The sequence below is a fragment of the Canis lupus genome, chromosome 18, assembly GCF_011100685.1.
Source record: "Canis lupus familiaris isolate Mischka breed German Shepherd chromosome 18, alternate assembly UU_Cfam_GSD_1.0, whole genome shotgun sequence".
Classification (NCBI taxonomy): Eukaryota; Metazoa; Chordata; class Mammalia; order Carnivora; family Canidae; genus Canis; species Canis lupus.
The window spans coordinates 18,653,387-18,675,876 of NC_049239.1; the positions used below are offsets into that span (position 1 = coordinate 18,653,387).

General features: G+C 36.7%; 1 protein-coding gene and 1 long non-coding RNA gene across 9 annotated transcripts in view; both read right to left on the reverse strand.

Annotated features, from left to right (window-relative positions):
• Positions 1–22,490, reverse strand: part of MAGI2 (membrane associated guanylate kinase, WW and PDZ domain containing 2) — a 1,330,046-nt gene that overhangs the window by 401,447 nt on the left and 906,109 nt on the right. The gene's annotated exons all lie outside the window — the stretch shown is intronic.
• LOC119877236 lies at positions 2,618–10,372 on the reverse strand. Its single transcript, XR_005373218.1, has 2 exons — positions 8,535–10,372; positions 2,618–8,325 (listed from the first exon to the last, which is right to left on the reverse strand). It is a non-coding gene; the product is annotated as an uncharacterized LOC119877236 (long non-coding RNA).

The following is a 22,490-nucleotide window of genomic DNA, read 5'->3' on the forward strand; positions in this document are numbered from 1 at the left end:
TGAGGAAAAATGTACCAACTCTTGGGCGCCTGAGTGGCTCAATCAGTTGAGCATCTGACTCTTGATTTTGGCTCAGGTCATGATCTCAGGGTTGTGAGACTGAGCCCTACCTCAGGGCTCTGCACTAGGGGAGGAACCTACTTAGATTCTCTGTCTCTCTCTGCCTCTACTGTCACTCTCTAAAAAAATAAAAAAAAATTTAAAAAAAGGATGTAACAAGTCTAAACTTAATAAAACAGTCTAAATTCCATGGCTAACACTCTTATCATGCAGGCCCACATTCAAATAGGTCATGAGAGAGTCTGATGTAGCTTTCCAAAACAACGTGACATTTCAAAAACTTCTCTGTCTTAGCATAAATCTGGTCCTTGAAATGAGATACTATGCTATGTTAGCCCCATGCTGCATATTTTAAACAATAATTTAAATGTGTATGTGTATGTATATAATTTTGTATATGTTTATCTGTGCATAATAAAATACAAATGTGCACACTTCCCTTTGCTTATTAACAAATTGCTAACCACATAAATGCTAAGATTAAACATATGAGAAGTTAGGACAAGATAACTAAAGACAACCTTTATCAAAGAGTCAGTGCTTTAAGAAATAGCACACAGTTTCTTGTATAATAAAATCTTTTACCATGTCATTTAACAGTGTGAGTGGTTCAGTAGGCAAATATATAGTGGACCCTTGAACAACACGAGTTTGAACTATACATGGATCTTTTCTGATAAATATAGGATGATACTATAAATATATTTTCTCTTCCTTATGATTTTCTTGATAACATTTTCTTTTCTCTAGCTTACTTTATTGTGAGAATACAGCATATAATAATTTACAACAAATATGCTAATTGACTATTTATGTTATTGGCGAGGCTTCTGGTCACAGCATACTCTTAGTAGTTAAGTTTCTGGGGAGTTAAAGTTATACATGGATTTTTGACTGTGTGGGGTAGGGCGTGGGTCAGCATCTGTAATCCTGTGTTGTTCAAGGGTCAGCTGTTATAGGTTAAACTGATACAATCTTAAAACTGTCCTTTGACTCTGTGAGAACGGAAGATATTAGACACAAATTCTCTTTTAACCCTTTTCACAATTCTGTGATTTCATTCTCTACCCTGGCACTTCTTCCCACTACCTTTGCACTATCATTGGCAAGCTGCTTCATGGCTAATGGTGATGCTGACAAGAAACTATGGAGACATATGCACGGAGTTAGGAAAGAGACTGCATGTTTGAACTTGAAAGAGCAGTTCCCAAACTGTGATCATTAATACACCACTACCAGGATTTTTGGCTCTGTGTGCCATCAGTGCTTTTACTTACTTAAGATTTTCCTTGAATTGATGCACAATGAAGCTTATAAAATATAAACTAGAAACATTGCAGCACTGCATATAAAGAAAAACAGCACACCCCGATGTAAACAGAAAACAACAATAAATATAAATAGAATGGAGATCAATCAATTTCATTCAATTTTGAAAAGATCCCACTGTCTTCAGAAAGTTCTGAGTGGCACCTCACTGTATTAGTTACTTTTCGCTTGTGCCTTGGGAAAGTTCCAAGTGTTAAATATTGATTTAATAAGTATCTATTTTTTGTGACCTTTGTGCTCTTCATATCCAAATATACATCCTTCAGAAATCTTTCAGGGAGCTTTTTCGCCTAAGTAATTTATATTCCTAACAGTACATTTAAATGAAGGGATCCATTTGCTAAAAACAGCCATTTGTATGTATTTAAAAGATGATATAGGCATATTATCACCAAGCTAAAATTTTCAAACTTGAAATCTGGCATAACCAGATAATCAGAAGAGAATTAAAAGTAACTTTTTCACTTGTGATTTTATTTAATCTAAAACCACATTTGCTTCACACTTAAAATCTATCTTTCATACTAATACTGAATCAGAGGATTATGTTTATAGTAGTTGCCACAAAATGAATTTCATACCTTTCTTGAATAATTATGAACATATCTAATTCATTTGGAAATGTATTCTTTATAGAAGTTAGCAGAGATTTTTCTTTTGTAAGAATGTGACATTATTCCCTAATTTCAACTTTTTCATGACTTTTTTCATAATATCACACTATCTTATCATTTGCTTCTTCAGTGTTACCAGATTGTACTAGTATGAGGACTGCATTTTCATGAATAATACAAAATACTGATGCATAATATTCGTATGATTTAAACAATACTAAAGTCATTTTGGTAATTCAATTTTGGGAATTCATTAAAATGCAAAACATTTTAGGAAATATTATTTTATTTATAACCTTTACGTACCCTCAGGGCAGAATAAGGGGGAAAGGAATGTCTAGTTAGAAATTTCAAAGATGGAATGTTAATCATATCTTGAAGTTGCCCCATTTAGAGATAATTTAACCAACTCAAATAAATGTTCTCTAATTTTCCTTTCATTAATGAGATGACTAAGTTGGATACAGCATGCAAAAAGCACATGCTTTATTGTGATGAAAGTGTTTTTCAGACAGGATGCTGAGGCCTCTATGACTCTAAAAAGAAAAGTTCTTAGAGAGATTGTATCTGTGTGATTAAAACAGGTCTTTATTAACTTAAAGGTGACAGGAACATTTCTCATTTTCTCCACTTCCTTTTTTTTTCTTGCACTTTTGATCACTTTTGCTGGCACAGATGGCAAGTAGAGTTGAAAGGGGAGTAATTTCCATGAGGTGGCAAAGTGATTAGTGATGCAGCTGGGACTAGAACTAAGGTCATCTACTGTGTTTTCTGCCCTGAGTGGCCATTCATCCATCCATCCACTCATTCATTCATTCATTCATTCATCCATTCACCACCTGGTCTGGCATAGGCAACAGTGAGATGAGTAGGGGCCAGGAGCTTCATGCTCTGATTGTTGTACTTTGATTAATAGTAATAGGATTTTCACATAGTGACAGAGTATGACAAGTAAGCAAAAGACAGAGAGTAATTATTTCGGTGGTGAGTAGTAGTAGCAAAGTGTTGACACCAAGGTCATTTATACAAGAATCTACATGCACTGGTCATAATCTTCAGAAATCTAAGGAGTTTACTGGCCTAAAGAACATACATTTCTAATATTGCATCAGAATGAAGGGTTCCTTTTAATGTTTAGAATGCAAAGGAAAAATAAAAAGAGAATCGTTTTAGAGCTGACTCAAACAAGTGTATTAAAGTGTATTAAAGGAATGCAGTGTCAATTTCCAAAGGAGTTAGCAGTTTCCAAACATGGACCTTGGACATGGAACTTCTTAATCCCAAAGAGTCATGTGAGGATGACAGAGGTAATATGTGGAGTGTTAGGATAGCAGCTCCTATCCTGACTCTATGGATTCTAATCTTCAGTAAAATGGGGATGAAAATCGTATCTGGCCTTATAGGCTTGTTGTGAGGATTACATGAATTTCTGTGGAAAAAGCTCAGAACAATCTGGCATAGAATATGTGCTGTGTGAGTGGAGTACTTTTGGTGATGCTGATGGTAAAGTTTCTTTCCTGAATCAGGGCTTCTGATACACGAATGCACATTGTGAATCATCAAGAGGGGGATGTGTTGCAGAATTTCCCCACATTATTTGGCCTTTTGCTGGAGAGCACTGTTATTAGACCAATGAATATATCCTTAGGATATGTGGTTGGAAAATATAGGGAGTTTAAAAATATTTTGGGAGTGCCTGCCTAGCTTAGTTGGTAGAACATGCAACTCTTGATCTCGGGATCATGAGTTTGAGCACCATTTTGAACACAGAGATTACTTCAAAAAATATTAAAATATATTTTGCATAATTAATGCAGAGTTACATCTATCACAGGATGTTAAGAGTTTTGCTTCATTTCTAAGGTTCTAGATCTGGTCTAATATTTAGGGTTACTGATGTAACAGTATCTGTGTAACCTGTTGATGTTGTTGAGGACGATCATGAAAACCAATATTGTTTAGTATCAGTCTGTGCCAAGCACTGTGCTGATTGCAGAATAATGCACAGGGTCTTTTTTACTCCTTAACAGCAGCTCTATGAGAAACAACTGAGACTTAGACGGATAATGCTCAACACAACACAAGCCCGTTGCTCACAAACTAAGTTGAAGAATCATAATGTAAATCCAGTTCTATGATTCCAATGCCCACATCTGAAACCAGGAAGTGGCACTGTCTCTCTGATTTTGAGGATAATAGCCCTGACTTGTATAGTAAGAGTCGCACACATTTTAGAGTTTTGAACACCGTAGAACACAGTATGAATATAGATATCATTAGTAGTATTAAAATTATGCTTATAAATTTTTTTGTTTATCTCTGGGATTAAAGCAGTACAGTACCTGTGTACTAATTTTGAATATTCCTTAAAATAAGTAGAAACTATGAAACCCACAGTGTCAAACTACAAAAATGCATTTTTTTGTGGGGGGGAAACTACCAAATCAATAGTGTCTGATTAATTTTGATAAGGGAGATCTAATCTTTCATTGAAGACTTAAGCTGTATGCAGAACAAGGAAAGCAACCATCCCTTTAAGAAACATGGAGAAAAATTTAGTTAAACACATCATGTGTCAGAGTACTAGGTACCAGAAAAACAGTATAAAGTGTCTAGTAATTTGAAAGTGATTTATTAATCAATACTAAAATTACTGAAGATTTACCCTCAAATAATATAAAACCAATGTGAACATTCAAACAAAAAGTTTGTTGCTGTTTATTAGCATATTTTTAAATTTTTGAAAATAAGGTCATTTCAATCCACTGCATATCAATATCTGACTGGGTTTCTTTCAAAAAATCATTTGTTTTTAATATGAACACTAAATAAATAATTTTGAAAATTATTATTTGTTCTTATAAAATAAAAATGTCATGCTTACTGTAAGCTGGCTTATAACCTCTTTCCTCTGTTCTTGATATTCTCTAAGGTGTTACTTTAGGTTTGAATGGGTAACCTTACAATGTCACAGTTCTCCTGACCTGCCACATCTAGACCTAAATTTGCGAGATCTTCTTTGCATAATGAACACATGTAAACCTGTTCTTACAAGCCCAGCAGATAAGCTCTCAGGTACTGGAGTGCCAGGAGCAATGCAAATACACAGATGGAGAAGCTGAAAGACTGCACTAATGCCTTACAATATTACTAATGATCGATTATTTTTAATGGAGGACTCTTTCTTCAGCAATAAAAGGAGAAAAAGCTTTTGAAGCCGATCTGTACAAAGAAATCACTGTTTGCCTGGGCTCTTGGCTTCAGATATATACCTGAAGCCAAGAACCACAAAAGCTCTGTATCTGTTCATTTCTTTCTTGCAATAATGCCCTTGGCTTGTTACTCTTCCTCCTGTTCTTTTCAGACACTGTCTTGGTCCTCTTCTCTTTTGCTCTGTATGTGTCCCTGGTGAGCTAGTCAACTGACCCAAATACTACTTCTCTTCAAGCGTCGCTCACATGCTTCCCAGCCAAGATCTCTCTCCTGACCTCTGGATCTGCATTGGGTATCCAATGCAGCGATTAACACTTATCATGTGTCAGGCAATATGCTAAGCCCCTTATAGATACTGTCCTACATTATCTGCCAAAAAAAAATCTTTGGGGACTAGTAAAATTATCCCCATTTTGTATTTGAGAATAGGGAGGCTTTTTTTTTTTTTTAAATCTGGAAATTCACAAAAATGCAATCCTTTTTTGCTTCTTCTACTCTTCTTTTTCACCAATTTTTGACTGGCAACATACTGCATCCTGGATGAACATGTCCAAGCTGTTAATGTACCATGTACCTCCAAGTGACCTGTTCACCACACCCCATATGTGCCCTGACCAATGGGGCATAATGTGACTATTATTTCACATCAACAGGCAACTGGCACAATTAACATATCTCAAGGTATTTGTTTTCATTTGTTCTTAGCATGTGAATAAAGCTCTCCCTACATATTCACTTTAGGATCCACAGAATCTGCATACATATATATATGTATATACATACATACATATATATATTCTATTTGAATCATTTCTTAAGCAAGTCACCTCCTTTCTCCACAAGTGAAACTAATTTAAAAACCTACCTGACCTCAGTGCTACTATACACCTATTACAATGGTCAAAATCAGAATAATGACAACATCTACTGCTGGTAAGGATGTGGAGTAGCAGCAACTCATTCATGGCTGGTAGAGCTGCAAAATTGTACAGACACTTCGGAAAACAGTGACATACAAAACTAAACATAGTGCTATTATTCAATCCAGCAATCATTCTCCTAAGTATTTATCCAAATGAGTTGAAAACTTATGTCTACACAAAAACCTGCACACGAGTGTTTATAGCAGCTGCATTTGTAATTGCCAAAAACTAGAATTGAACATTATTCAAAAATAAAAAGAAATCAATTATCAAGCCACAAAAAGACAAAAGAAACTGTAAATGCATACCAATAAATGAAAGAAGCCAGCCTGGAAAGGCTACATAGTGTATGACTCCCAGCTATAATGACATTCTAGAAAAGGCAAAACTATAGAGACAGTGAAGAGATCAGTGGTTGCTAGGGAGAAGGGACCAAGGGGTTTTTTAGAGCAGTGAAATAAATCTGTATGATACTGTAATGGTGGATACATGACATTATGCATTTATCAAAACCCACAGAACTATACAACATAAAGAGTCAGCCCTAATGTAAACCAGGGATTTTGTTAATAATAATGTAACAATATCAGTTCATCAATTGTAACAAATGTACCACACTAATGCAAGATGTTATTAAAAGCAGAAATTGGGTGGATTGGCGGGGGCAGTGAGGTGGGTACATAGAACTCTCTGCGCATTCTGATAATTTTTCCACAAACTTGAAACTCTTCCCCAAATCAAAGTCTATTAATTAAAAAGATAACTTTTTTAAACTCTTCAGAGCTTTTTTATATCGATCTGTATAAATACTGATTTCTTACTAGTTTCACGCTGAATAGCTAGGAAATATTGATTCTTTCATTTTATCCCATTAGTTATGATTCCCTGCTCTGTGTACCTTACTTCTAACACTGATGCAACATGACAATGGGAATAGCAAAAGAACATTTCACTCCAGACTATAAAGTTTCTTTAGATCAATTTTTTCAACTAGTTTTAAATCTGCCTATAATTTAATCCCTGTTTCTCTATCTCACACAAAGGTATCCTACACGATTTTGTCACTGCCTTAATGAAAATCAAAATGTATTATGCTGAGCACAGTGTCTGGCATATAGCTGTTAACTTAATAAAAGTCATATTATTAATATTCTCTTACCATAATCTAGTGGTCCCACCAAAAAATAATTGTTAGTTTGATATTCCTTATTTTTAGTGACGTCATTCTGACTCTTAAGCATCCCCATATTCTTTGCTAAGTGTTTAAAAATAATCTATTTAAAATTTTTTTCTTGTTTTTTTTTTTATCCCTTTAAAATTTGATAATAAGTCTACAGACTTGCCATCTATAAAACCTGCCCATTTTGTTCTCTTAGGAAATAGCAATATACTCATGTTTTCCTCTATTTTAATTACTTCTAGCATATGGGTCTGGAAGTTTGAACTCCTTTAAAGAGACCCACTGGATATATTAGTAAAGTTATCAGGCCATCTTTGCAAACCTGAGACTGACAAGCTCACTTGGACAACTTGAGTTTCAATTCCTTCTACATGATATACTTTTTCCTATATTTCCCCTTGGAAGACAATTCTTAAAGTGAAAGATGCAGTAATCCAAGGATCACAGATTTTTGCTTTCCATTTAACCCCTTACCAGAGTGGTGCTGGGTCTCCTCCTATACATAATATAAAGAGATACTTTGTTATTGTTTCTGATGATATGACATTTGTTGTCAGCTCAGCTTATACCCAACTTGGAGCTTTTTACAAGTTTGTGCTGCTTTATTAATCCTGGGACATATTGCACTTTTCATCTCTTTCAAAGATTGTTTTTCAGTTTTATTGGGGTATAACTGACAATTAAAAATTATATATATTTAAGGTTTATAATTTGATGATTTTGTATATACAAAATATACATAAATATCCACTAGAATGAAGCTAATTAACATATTCCTCACCCCACATAGTTATCATTTTTTTCTTTCATCTTTTTTTTTTATGATGTTAACACTTAAAATCTATCCTCTTAGCAAATTTCAACTATACAATGCAATATTCTTAACTAGTACATGTGAGCTCCAGAACTTCTTTATCTTGGATAACTGAAACTTGTACCCCTCACCAGCATCTCCCCATTTGCCCTCTGGTCACTGCCATTCTATTCCCTATCTCCCTTAAATAACCTTTTATTTTTTTTATTTTTTATTTTTTTAATTTTTATTTACTTATGATAGTCACACAGAGAGAGAGAGGCAGAGACATAGGCAGAAGGAGAAGCAGGCTCCATGCACCGGGAGCCCGACGTGGGATTCGATCCCGGGTCTCCAGGATCGCGCCCTGGGCCAAAGGCAGGCGCCAAACCGCTGCACCACCCAGGGATCCCTTAAATAACCTTTTAAAATGGCAACTCTAATTCTGTTTACAAAGCCTTCGATCTACAATAAACTGGAGAGAGTGGTATTTTCCAGGGCCTATCACAATCAGCATTCATTTGTTTATTTAAACGCAATTCCTAAGCATATAGTCTGAGCCAAGCACAATGCCTGGTATTGCTATTTTCAGGGATTTCACTGTATAATCAACATTCAGCAAACATTTACTGAACATCTATTATATGCTAGCACAAAAAAGACTTGTGGAAAGGAATACAAAAGAAAGGTATACAAACTATAGAGGTCTCAGAGCATATGATGGGGTTAGGGATGTAAACAAGCCAAAGAAATCTTCCAGAAAGATGATATATTCAGACTGGATTTTAAAGATGAGAAGTTCACAGATACAAAGAAATGGACAGGGCGTCTGGCAGAGGGGATGATGCAGACAAATGCTTAAAACATTAAGATGGGCTATTTGCTTTCTGAATGACCTTTTTGCAGTGCTCTGAAAAAGGGAGATGGTTTACCATGTCCTACAGCAGATATCAACCAATATGAGCATGAACACATTTGCAAGAGATACAAATTTAGAAATAATCTACAAGTTAATGCAAAAGTTTTCTTGGAGATTACATTTCTAGAATTATAAGCTTATTGTTTTTCTGAGAAGCTCCCAGAACTCCCTATGAACAGCAGTGGGCATCATCTCTTTCGTCTCATTTTACTGTATCTGCGGAATTCAGATATAGTGAATTCCTTTCAACCTAGTAGCCCTACCCCTCTATAGGTTTAAACAATTAGTTCCTAAAAGCAACTGGCAATTGGTTGGCTCTCACAGTATCTAACACAATCTTCCCTCCCAAACTGTCTTAGATCCTCTAAACTTACTCACTTGCATGGTGCGCAGAGAATGCCTTAGGAATCAAACTTTCTAGTTTCCAGAATCAGATTAAAAAGTCAGGGACACCTGGGTGGCTCAGTGGTTGAGCATCTGCCTTTGGCTCAGGTCATGATCCTGGGGTCCTGGGATCGAGTCCCACATAGGCTTCCCTGCAAGGAGCCTGCCCCTCCCTCTGCCTGTGTCTCTGCCTCTCTGTGTCTCTCATGAAAAAAGAAAACAAATAAATTTTTTTAAAAAGTCAGATTCTCCTAGGTTAAAATACAGATTCTGCTATTTAGTAGCTGATTGAACTTTGAGCAAGATATTTCACCTCTTAAGTCTCTTTCATTATCTGCAAAATTACAATCATAATGTATACTTTTTGGGTTGCGAGGATTATGTGATATATATGCGTTGAAAATATTTAGCAGCCTTCTGGACTATGAGATACCTTTAAAACATGATAGTACATATTCTTTTAATAAGAATAATAATAAAAATGGGAGAGAGAGAAAAAAAAGACCAACACTGTACAGACTCTGCAGAGGTATCAGATATTATGCTCGATGTTTTATATTCCATCTCATTTAATCCCCCCAACAACCCTAAGGGAAAAAATAATCGCTTTCTTAAAGTAAACTAAAAATGTGGTTCACAACAATGTATTAAGAGCTGGTATTCAAATCCTCTTCTGTATCTCTAAAGCCTAAATATTCTTTTCAATACATCATACTTTGAAAAATAATGATTTGCACAAGTATATCTATTAATCCCCAAAGCCGTGAATAGTATAGCCAAATAATTTCAAATACTTTCATATTCAGCAATGTTAAATTTATAGTTTACATACAGTTTTAAAAGAACAAAATTGATGTAACCCAAACCATAAGATACCTTGGAATAAACCTAATCAAAGAGGTTAAGGAAGTATACTCCAAAAACTACAGAACACTTATGAAAGAAATCGAGGAAGACATAAAGAGATGGAAAAATATTCCATGCTCATGGATTGGAAGAATAAATATTGTGAAAATGTCAATGCTACACAGGGCAATTTACACATTCAGTGCAATCTCTATCAAAATACCATGGACTTTCTTCACAGAGTTGGAACAAATAATCTTAAGATCTGTATGGAACCAGACAAGACCTCAAATAGCCAGAGGAATGTTGAAAAAGAAAACCAGAGCCGGGGGCATCACAATGCCAGATTTCAAGTTGTACTACAAAGCTGTGTTCATCAAGACAATGTGGTACTGGCACAAAAACAGACACATAGATCAATGGAACAGAATAGAGAACCCAGAAATAGGCCCTCAACTCTATGGTCAACTAATATTCAACAAAGCAGGAAAGACTGTCCATTGGAAAAAAGACAATCTCTTCAACAAATGGTTTTGTGAAAATTGGACAGCCACGTGCAGAAGAATGAAACTAGACCATTCTCTTACACCAGACACAAGGATAAACTCAGAATGGATGACAGATCTAAATCAAGAATCCACCAAAATACTAAAGGAGAATACAGGCAACAACTTTTTTTACTTGGCCACAGCAACTTCTTGCAAGACAAGGGAAACAAAAGCAAAAATAAACTATTGGGACTTCCTCAAGATAAAAGGCTTCTTTCTGCACAGCAAAGGAAACAACCAACAAAACTAAAGGACAACCGACAGAATAGAAGAAGATATTCGCAAATGACATCAGATAAAGGGCTGGTATCCAAGATCTATAAAGAACTTATTAAACTCAACACCCAAGAAACAAACAACCCAGTGATGAAATGGGCAGAAGACACTAGCAGACATTTCTCTAAAGAAGACATAGACATGGCCCACAAGCACATGAGAAAATGCTCCACATCACTTGCCATCAGGGAAATACAAATAAAAACCACAATGAGATACCACCTCACACCAGTGAGAATGGGGAAAATTAACAAGACAGGAAACCACAAATGTTGGAGAGGATGTGGAGAAAGGGGAACCCTCTGCACTGCTGGTGGGAATGTGAACTGGTGTAGCGACTCTGGAAAACTGTGGAGGTTCCTCAAAGAGTTAAAAATAGACCTGCCCTACGACCCAGCGATTGCACTGCTGGGGATTTACCCCAAAGATACAGATGCAGTGAAACGCCGGGACACCTGCACCCCCAATGTTTATAGCAGCAATGGCCACAATAGCCAAACTGTGGGAGGAGCCTCAGTGTCCATTGAAAGAGATGGATAAAGCAGCTGTGGTATATATATATATATATATATATATATATATATATATATATATATACACACAATGGGATATTACTCAGCCATCAGAAAGGATGAATACTTACCATTTGTTTTGACGTGGATGGAACTGGAGGGTATTACACTGAGTGAAGTAAGTCAGTTGGAGAAGGACAATCGTTATATGGTTTCAGTTATATGTGGAATACAACAAATAGTGAAAAGAACTATAAGGGAAAGGCAGGAAACTGAGTGGGGAAAAATTAGAGAGGGAGACAAACCATGAGAGACTCCTAACTCTGGGAAACAAACAAAGGGTAGTGGAAAGGGAGGTGGGGAGGGGGATGGGGTGACTGGGTGACAGGCACTGAGGAAGGCACTTGATGGGATGAGCACTGGGTGTTATACTGTGTGCTGACAAATTGAATTTAAATAAAAAATTTTGAAAAAAGAACAAAATTGAATCGAACATCTTATGTTCTTCTTAAAATCACTAATGTATTAATATTTTATTTTTTTTAAAGATTTATTTATTTGAGAGGAAGAGAGGGAGAGCACAGAAGGAGAGGGAGACAGATAAGCAGACTCCATGCTGAACACAAAACCCAATGTGGGGCTTCATTCCAGGACCCCAAGATCATGACCTGAGCCAAAGGCAGACACTTAACCAACTGAGCCACCCAGATGCCCTGATGTACTAATATTTTCAACAAAACAGGCATGAAGGGCTATCAGAAAGTAAAGTTACTAATTGCTATTAATGTCAAAATGAGTGGGAAGCACTTTTTTATGAATGCCCTTTTTATTCCAAAGTATATGTGCCTTCCATATATGTGTTTGTGTGTATAGATGCATATATAGTGCAGGTGTGTGTGTGTGTGTATATATGTATATATATCTCCTTTTCCATTTTCCATCTCATATGAGTAACAACTAAATAATAATAAAGGTAGAAGGTAAATCTGTTCAGAGTATATATTCACATATATATATGTATTATATCTCTCTTGGGCAACAATCTGTTTATTTGTCAGTGTTGTGTTTTTCTGTTTGTTTTTCTGAGAAGTAGAAAAGAAACTTCTGGTCAATGATTCAATCTTTTTTCTGGTTTTCTGTACTCAGAGGAAAAAAAATGTAAATTTCAAACATAAGAGCAATTAAAGTTATAATACTCTCTTAAACTTGAAATTATTGATTGGAGATCTCCAGTTTGAGAAAAGAGCATGCTAATTATGTATTTTTTACATAATGAAATTATAAAAAAGAGTATTTTTATAAGTAAAAAAAGAAACTGCTTTTCCACTTATACCAATATGTAAGGCTTTAAATATATGTACCAGATTGATAATTAAAATCCTAGTGATATGGCAAGGCAATTTTTTTTTTGCAAGGCAATTTTTGAACTTGAGTAATATAAACCATTTCATTAGGAGTTGCATTATAACCTGCAGAGTGGGAAAAACCAATTAGATGCAGAAACCTTGTCTTCTAGTGGTTACCTAGTTGCATTTTGCATAAACTCTGGTGAGCAGAGAGTCCTGAGCAATGGGTAGTATTAACAGTTATGGCTCATTTCCCTTTTTAGTCACATCTACGAGGGTTCTAAAAATGAAGTCTTTAAATTAATTATAAATGCAGAGGCCGGATATTTAAAACCTCTTAAGAGCAAAGGTATTTTCAATTACTTCAGACTTAAACATTTTGTAAAATATACTGATATGAGACATATTCCACTAATTTAATATTCCTCTATTTTCCTGTTAAGTGAGCACTGTGAGCAGTAGAGATAAAGATTACTTTAATTAAGTGTGCAATGAATCCCATAAAACTTAATTGAACACTTTATTTTCACATATATATTTTCTCTTACGCAAATGTTTTTCAGCCACGCTGTATACAATTATTTTAAAGCTAATCCTTCAAAGAATAAGCAAAAAATTTAAGACAATTCAATGCTTTCAAATTCCCTATGGCATTAGGGAGTGACCTTTAGATTCTGAAAAGGTGAATGTTTTACATTTCTTTAAGCTGACAGGATAAACATAGACATACATTTAAGTCAAATCAGTGTTTAGAATAGCCACAGCTATCTTGGTGAATGCAGAAATAATGACTTCTCTGGATTTTGCAAACACTGAATTACTATTCACCAATGGTCATCCACTAGGTTGCTCCCCAGGGCACCTAATTTTGCCTAAATGCTGTTTTCAGAGGACTTAAAATATCCACTTGACAGCCAATCCCTATACACAGCTGCCATTCACTTTGATATGTCATCATGTAATTACACTCATTCTTTCAAAGTATTCAGAAACTCCCAGAGCAAATCCTACAGTTGTTGGAGCTTTGGTAGTCCAGAGAGGCTTACTGGCACACAATACAAAGAATCTGAGCCTGCCCTTCAGCTTCCCCCCTTCTCCTTCAGACCTAGCAATTGGCAAGATGACACCTCACTGCAACCAAGAAAATGACTATAGATTCCAGGCACTTTGGCTGTTTCAAGTCCTAGCATAATTGGTTACGGCAAACCCCAGACATAGGACCAAATGCATGTTTCCATAAATTCTCCCTGGAAATAGCACCAGCTTGAAGCACTGAAGTATGAACAGTGTGAGGTCTGGATTCACCCAGCAGTTGCTCTGCAGAGAGGACAAAAGGCTGAATGGAAGACCTGACAACCAGCAAGTCTGAGTAGGAAAGGCCTATGTAAGACCCATAACCCAAACTCAAAGCATAAAACGTCTTCACTCCCCTCGTTCTGGGGAGGAGGAATTCATCCAAAGGAGGATAAAACAAAAGTGTCTGTTGAATTGGTTGTGTCAGTGCTTCTATGCCAGATGTCTTTTTGTGATTGAAAAAACAGCAGGGACACATTCACTGGACCTTTAACATTTCTTTGCAAAATCCTCCTCTGATTTACCTCTCTACCTTGAATATGTATAAATCAACTTAAAATTATTTCATTACATAAATAACACGTTCAGCAAAAATATTTCAGAAAACATAAATAGAAAGGAAATTAAAATTTCTTGGAAAGTCACCATTACCAAGAAATATTGTTGTTAATATTTTGGTGTATCATTCCAGATCTATATACAACTTCATTTTAAGGCTGCGTATTATCCCATTGTGTGAATATACCAAACTTTTTTTTTTTTTAAGATTTTATTTATTTATGAGAGACACAGAGAGAGAGAGGCAGAGAAACAGGAAGAGGGAGAAGCAGGCTCTATGTAAGGAGCCCAACGTGGGACTTGATCCCAAGTCTCCAGGATCACACCCTGGGCCAAAGGTGGTGCTAAACCATTGAACCACCGGGGCTGCCCGGATATACCACACTTACAGCATATCCAGTTCTAAGATATTTGGTCTTTTATTGTCTTTTACTATTATAAAAAGAGGTGGAATAAATATTTTAATAAAATAAAAGAATTCTCCACTAAATGCATATTTATTATATCCAGATGAAAACAAGGTACTGGTTCATGAAGTCTGTTGTTTCGAACTGATGGCTAGTTATTTTGAAAATTCTAATTTAAAGAGATTTTTATGTCATTAATTATATATACTGGTGTTCCAAATATCGTCATTTAAATTCCAACACATTGGGATGCTTGGGTGGCTCAGTGGTTGAGCAGCTGCCTTTGGCTCAGGGCCTGATCCCGGAGTCCCAGGATTGAGTGCCATATGGGGCACCTTCCATGGAGCCTGCTTCTCCTGTCTCTGCCTCTCTCTCTCTGCCTCTCTCTGTGTCTCTCATGAATAAGTGAATAAAATCTTTAAAAAATAAATAAATAAATTGCCAACACATGACATAGTGTAGGAGCATGCAAGAGCACACACACACACACACACACACACATGCGTGCGCGCGTGTGGCAACCTACCCTTTACCCCCTTTGTCTTTCTTGCTTTCTTTGTCTCTCTTCATTCTAACAACTTTTCTGTCCACTTTTCTTCTTGCCAGCCCCCATTCAATTTTTCCGTCTCTTCTACCATCTTTTAACCCATCTTTCTGTCCACCATCTTTCATGTTAAATGTCTATCCATTTACCTACTTATCTTTCTTACATTCAACACATATTTCAGCATTTACTGTTTGCTAGGAGTTTGGCACATTTGTTGTGATGGGTAATTAAAGAAATATTTTTAACTCTTCAAATGGCTTTATAAATAAATGTCATCCTAAGAATGGATTCGTTTCCCTCTTGGTTTACATTTGGGTGAATATCAGCATGAGTGAGGAAACATTAAATACAAAAATAATTAGATCCTAAGACACTTTTTCTATGTTGGGTCATCTATTCCTCTTGGTTAGAAGAATTAGATTTATTCAGTTTTTTTTTTGTTTCTGTCTTTCACATTTTTATATTTTGTGTATCTTTAATTTCTGAATTAACCAGTTCAGAGTACATTAATTCTATGTCGTTGGTACAGTCTAAAACAAAGAATTTTCCTAATTTTATTTAGAGCTTTTCAAAATCTCACTGAAACAAAATAATATGAAAAAGAACAAATATTTAAATGATTATAATGTAAAATTAAATGATTATAATGTAAAGTGAGTTTTGAATCTGATTCCCAAGCACCTATGATCTATTTCTTTAAAAAAAGAAATCCCTCTGGCACAAGTTCACAGAGTAGTCTAATTATTTTGCCTGAGAGACGTGCTTGTGTGAACACATTTGGTTTAAATCAAATATGTGACTTTATAGTACAGTGTGGGTGGAGTATTCATGGTATAGTTTTGTTTAAAACTCAATTTTTGAAGAAAAAAACTTACTCGAATGAACCATATTCTGTTGGTCTTTGTCAACATGATTTACATGGATTCATCATCTTTTCTCACTCACAAATTTCTCTCTGTAACCCTCTGCTCATTCTTTGCTATAAATCTAGGAAGAAGACTATTCTTATCTGACAAACACCAGCATGTAAAAAGCTAAGTTACAGAAACCAAGAATGAAAGTGCCAAAGATGAATAGAGTGTTGAAATCAAATAGCAGGATCAAGGCATTAAATACAGAGACAATGGAAAATATATCATTATTTTGAGATAAACTTCAAGTTCTCTTCATCTAAGGAACCCTGGGAATAGGACTTTAAAATATAATATCAGAAATAATGATAAAAAACCCCTTAAGGCATTTTAATATTGAAATTTTATTGCCATATCTAGAGAACTGTAATAGATATATTAAAATCACTGTATATTCTATTAAATCTGAAGAAAATGCCTCTGATTTAGTACCTGATTGAGTGGGAGGAAATCAATGGACATAATTTTAGGAGAAATATTTTACCAAAATGTAATTAAAAATATTTACCAGTTTGCTTATTAAGTGATGGAGGAATATTTTCCAAAACAGGCAAATTTGAAGTCTTCCTTGATTATTTGCATAAAACTGCAAAGCTGCTGCATGAAGGCTGTATTCAAAGTCACAAAGTCTCCTGTCTGTGTAGTTCCTGAAAACGCGGTCTTTAGTGCGCTGATGGCCGAGTTCCAAAGGTAACACAGGCATGCTCTACCATAATTCCACACAGAAAAAATGGTGCTTGGATAGAACTTTCTAAGGTTTCTATTTAAAGTCAGGAATGCAGTCAATAGGGTGTAGAATATTCAGAGAAATATGGCTAAGTTAAATAACAGCTTCTAAAACAGTTATCTGGGGCTCCCCTTGGGCCTTTGAAGAAAGAGAGATTAGTCTTCATGAAATTCCCCAGAGGCCCTTCCCCTGTGGTCTACTTTGGGAGGGAGGGGCTGTGTCCCAAGACAAGTACGGAGCAGGGTGGCTGGCAGCCACCATGAGGATGGATGGGAAGGCTGCACGCGGAAAGCAGGGTGGACAGCAACGAGGCGTTTGCAACATGATGATGTCTAGTGAGGGTTGCTTGTGATAGAAAAGACAAATATGGGAGAAATACATAGAAAAAAGTAAGGAGACTTAAGGACAGATTTCACAAATTAAGGGTAGTAATGTTTAAAGAAGTTTTTGAAGTTTCTGGGCTGGGATGTTAGAAAACCCAGTCCAGAGGGAAATAGTAGTGTTGTCTTCACCACTTCCATCTGGATGTGTGTGAGTGTGTTTAAGATTTCATTTACTTATTTATTTTTTTGAGAGAGAGTTGAGCATGAGTGGGAGGAGGGGCACAGGGAGAGGGACAAGCAAGAGCCCAATGTGGGGCTCAATCCCAGGATCCCAAGATCATGACCTGAGCTGAAGTCAGAAGCTTAACTGACTGAGCCAGGCACCCTGGATGTGTTCTAATCAGAGACCCCCCCCAAGGCCCTGTACATTAAACACAGTGGCTTTGCAGATTAACTGTATGACCATCATAGAAAATTAAACATGAGGGAGTAGATGCTACTACGCAAAATCCTGGCGTGTAACAAGGAGAGCAAAGAAACAAGAATAGCTTCTGCAAAACTCCCACTAGCAAATGGAGGTGGTTTGATATGGAGAAAATGAAGGGTTAGAAAAATTGAAGGTAAACAAGAAAGGGCTTTTGTTCAGGAAGCAAAGAATAGAAGCCATTACTTCTTATGTCTACTCTGCATGCTAAGAGGGTCTTAGTCACTGTTGTAGGTCTTGCATATAGCAAAATATCTAGAAACTAAAAAGAGTTAAACAAATGTTTGCTAGAGATAATAGGAAGGAAAGAAGATAAAAAGGAAGAAAGGAAAGAATACAGGAAGGAAGAAAGGCAGTCAGCAAGTGGGGGAAACAGATGAAACTAGAATGAGTTAACCTATTAATGTCTCATTTTTATGTAAAATGGGAATATTGAAGGTTGTAAGAGATAACACATGCAAAGTGCTTACTATAGTGTCTGGTGTAATGGAAGTGCTCCAGAAATGCTAGATATTGTCATCCTTGTCATCATCACCCTCATCACTACCATTATCCCTTACGGCAGAAATGCTTTGCTTGGCCATGACCTACTAACACATCGTGATAATCCTCCTTCTCACATTTCAACATACTTTGTTTTAACTTCCAACTCCTGACACTCCAAGAATTCACTCCTGCCAAATTTACTGATAACACCTTTGTTGAAAAATCCAGAGAACAGTTTCTTACCTGACTTCACTGCAGCACTTATCATTACTGATGAATTCTTAATTTTGGAAGCCCTCTGCCTCTCTGGCTTTTGTTCTTCCTTTGCCTTCAGCCATTACTCAGTGTCCTTCCTGAGCTGCTTATCCTGGCCTCACAACTTGAGGGTTGGGATTCTCCAGGTTCAAGAACAAACAAAAGTCAAACATGTTCTTAAAATTTAATTCATTTTCCAGAGAATAGAGAAAATGACATAATAGTCAATATTAGTCTGCAGACCAGATTGTAGAAAAAAATTATTCTGCATATGTTAATGGTCCACATAGAAGGCATAGCTTATTTTTCCATCCTGCATCAAATATATTTTTCACAAATGAAATGATAAGAATTTGGTTTCTCTAAAAGTGATACATCAAAGAAATAGCTTTCTCAATCAGGTATAGTCAGTCATTCTGGGTGGCACTTGAATTTTTCAAATGCCCATGCTATCCTTCACAAGTTTAAGAAGTACTTGATGATGAGCTAGAGGCAAGTACATGCATCTTATTCTGAGTTTTTAATCCCATTACTATCAACCCTTAGAAATAATTCTATAAATTCTATAATACTTGCATAGTGCATATTTTAACTTTCCTTTTATAGTCAGTTTTCCTCATATTATTATTTTAGAATACTAATTGCAAAAGTAATACTAATAAAAAATATCAAAAAGATTATAGTTAACCTGGGGAAAAATACAAGAGATTTATCAAGTAACAAAACATGTTTTCAGCATCTTCGGTGTTAATCCAATGAAATTCAGTGAGTCTAGGCTTCAAATGCATACACATATGGCACAAGTGAACTAACCCAATTTGTACTGACAAGAACAGGTGTCTGTAGGTAGGTCATTGAAAGTCATCATAAACTGGAACAGGTTTACTAGTACATAAATCTTAATTTGTAGACACTTGTTTTACAAGATAGCGATAGGCACATTATAGACTATATGTATAGATGGGGGACTTGTGCCATGTTCCTGAACCATAGGGCATGAGGTTCACCTTGCACAATATGGTTTATCAAGCCGTTAGCAGACGCATTTCATTGTGAGAAATCCTTAAGCTGTTCTCTGGAGAAGTTGATGTTTCTAACATCTATAGGTATCCCATATGGCATAGATAAGGAGATAATTATGAAAAGATGCAGGTTATCATAGGGAAAATTTCCTTTACGTTATTTTGCCTAAATCTAGAAAATCTGAGTTTACTTCTAGACCACCAGAGCCTGAGAAATATAGTTTGCTTTCTGAAAGAGAATTAAAGAACTCCTTATAAGAAAGGCCCTAAACGTACAGCATGAAAAGAAAGAAAAATGTATGTCATCCCTTGGTTATGATTTCTCTGCTTAACTTGCACAGATAAAATGTCAGCCAGCCCCATTATCATCCAGTCAAATCTTCAAACCACACCACTTCCTCCTTCATAATATCTCTCACTTCAGGTTCCTGATATCTTGAGTGGCCCATTGCCATCGTTTCTCTGCTCCAACTGAGCCTGTGCAACTCAGCCATAAAATTATACCCCCAAATGCAGTTTTAGATAGATAAATTCTCAGCAAAAATTATTTAAATGACCCTCTCTTACTTCTAGGATCAACTTCTAAGTATTTACTCTGGCTTCCTTCAATACTCAGTCAAATGTGGCTTCGATCAGTCTCCTTTAACTTCCTTTCTCAAATAATCTTCCTCTATACTCAAATAAACAAACAAAAAAGCAGAATCAGACCTATAAGCACAGAAAACAAACTGAGGTTGCCAGAGGGGAGGCAGTGGGGGATGAACAAAATGGGTAAAAGGGAGACAGAGGCTTCCAGTTGTGGAATGAAGAAGTGAGGAGAATAAAGCACAGCTAGGAATCAGTCAGTGATACTGTAAGGGCACGTGTGGTGACAGATAGCAGCTACACTTGTGTGAGCATAGCATGGATAGAGGATTTGAATCATGATGTTGTACACCTGAAACAAATGTAGCATGGTGTGTCTACTATTCTCAAATAAAAGAAGAAAAAACTCCCCTCAAAACTACCAAAGCCTCTGGCCCAGTGAAATGGAATTGGTTATCATCTCTATGCCTTTACTGGCCTGAACTTCCCTTTGTTTGTTTTTTTTCCTAACTTTTTTGAACAAACCCAGGATCACATCTTACAGAAATCTTTTCCTGACGTGCTTCCTAATCAGCCCCCACTCTGTGCTCCCTTTCCACTCTGAGCCTAACATGCATTGCACTGAACTGTAATCACCGATTTTATTTCTCTTGAAAGAGATCTGATTCTGTGTCCCATTCAACTTTGCATTGGAAGTGCTTTACCCAGGCCCAGGTGTGAAGACAAACTGGGAATTCAGCAGATGTTTTAAGATCAGTGATTAGGCCAATTCAAATTTGCCCCCCCCCCCAACAAAAAAGTGTATGTGTGTGTGTGTGCACGTGTGCATTGGCACACACACCTAGAGAATTTAATTAAGTTATTTGGATTATATGTGATATAAATAGCCTTGCAAATAATTAAAATAGTGACTGGGATACCTGGGTGGTTCAGTTGGTTAAATGTCTGCTTTTGGCTCAGGTCATGATCCCAGAGTCCTGGGATCGATCCCCCCGTGGGGCTCTCTGTTCAGCAGGGAGTCTGCTTCTCCCTCTCTCTCTGCCTCTCTCCCCCACCCTGCTCCGCTCACGCATGCTCTCTCTCAAATAAATAAAAGCTTTTTTTAAAAATAAAATAAGTGGTGATTACCAAAAGAGAGGTATTTAAAAAAAGCTCTCTACTTGTCTTTGGGTTTTATTTTTTTATTTATTTTTTTAAGATTTCATTTATTTATTCATGAGAAACACAGAGAGAGGGGCAGAGACACAGGCAGAGGGAGAAGCAGGTTCCATGTAGGGAGCCTGATGTGGGACTCGATCCTGGGACAACCTGGGCTGAAGGCAGCGCTAAACCGCTGAGCCACCCAGGGATCCCCTGTCTTTGGGTTTTAAAATGGTGCTGTCATCAGTAGTACCGGCAAAGCCAGGCTCGGAAATAAACTGTGAGAGGCACTAGGTAAGAGAACAGCTATACTTACTGAGGGCGGACTATGTGCTAAGGATGGTTCTAAGTGTTTTACAAGTAGTAACTCCTCTATTATACACAGTGATCCCACAGTGTAGACTGATCATGGTGTGGGGTTGTACTACTGGATTGCATAAAGGCACGTGGCAGAGAGTGGGCGTAGGGGCTACAATTCCACCCTCATTCAGCGCATCTTGTCCTTGCCTTGGCATGGGAATGAAGGAGTTCCTATTTCTTCACACAAAGACGCCTTTAGGTTGCAAAGTTAATAGGCAACTGTATTTTTCCAAATTCACACAAAGCGACAGCATAAGCAAGTGGCATCCCTGGGGGTAGGCGCTATTATTATTCCCATCTTACAGATGAGGATATGGAGACACAAGGAAGTTAAGAAATCTGCCAAAGGTACACAATGGATAGGTGACAGTGACGAGATAGGTACAAACCCAGGCTCCTAGCTCCAGGGTCTGCACCTGTTACCACTGTGATATGCTGCTTTTCTGTTACATGTTTGAAATGCTTTCTCCAATCTGGTTGACATTCTTGAATTTTACATTAACTCACTTAATCCTCACAATAACCCCTAAGGAACTGGCCCCTTAGGACACACGGCTATGCCTCAGGCTCTAATCCTAAGAGATGGTCCTTTGTGAGCAAGGCTGTGTCTTGGTGGAAACAGAGCCAAAGAGACACTTCAGTGATCAGAACTAATTGGCTAATTGATA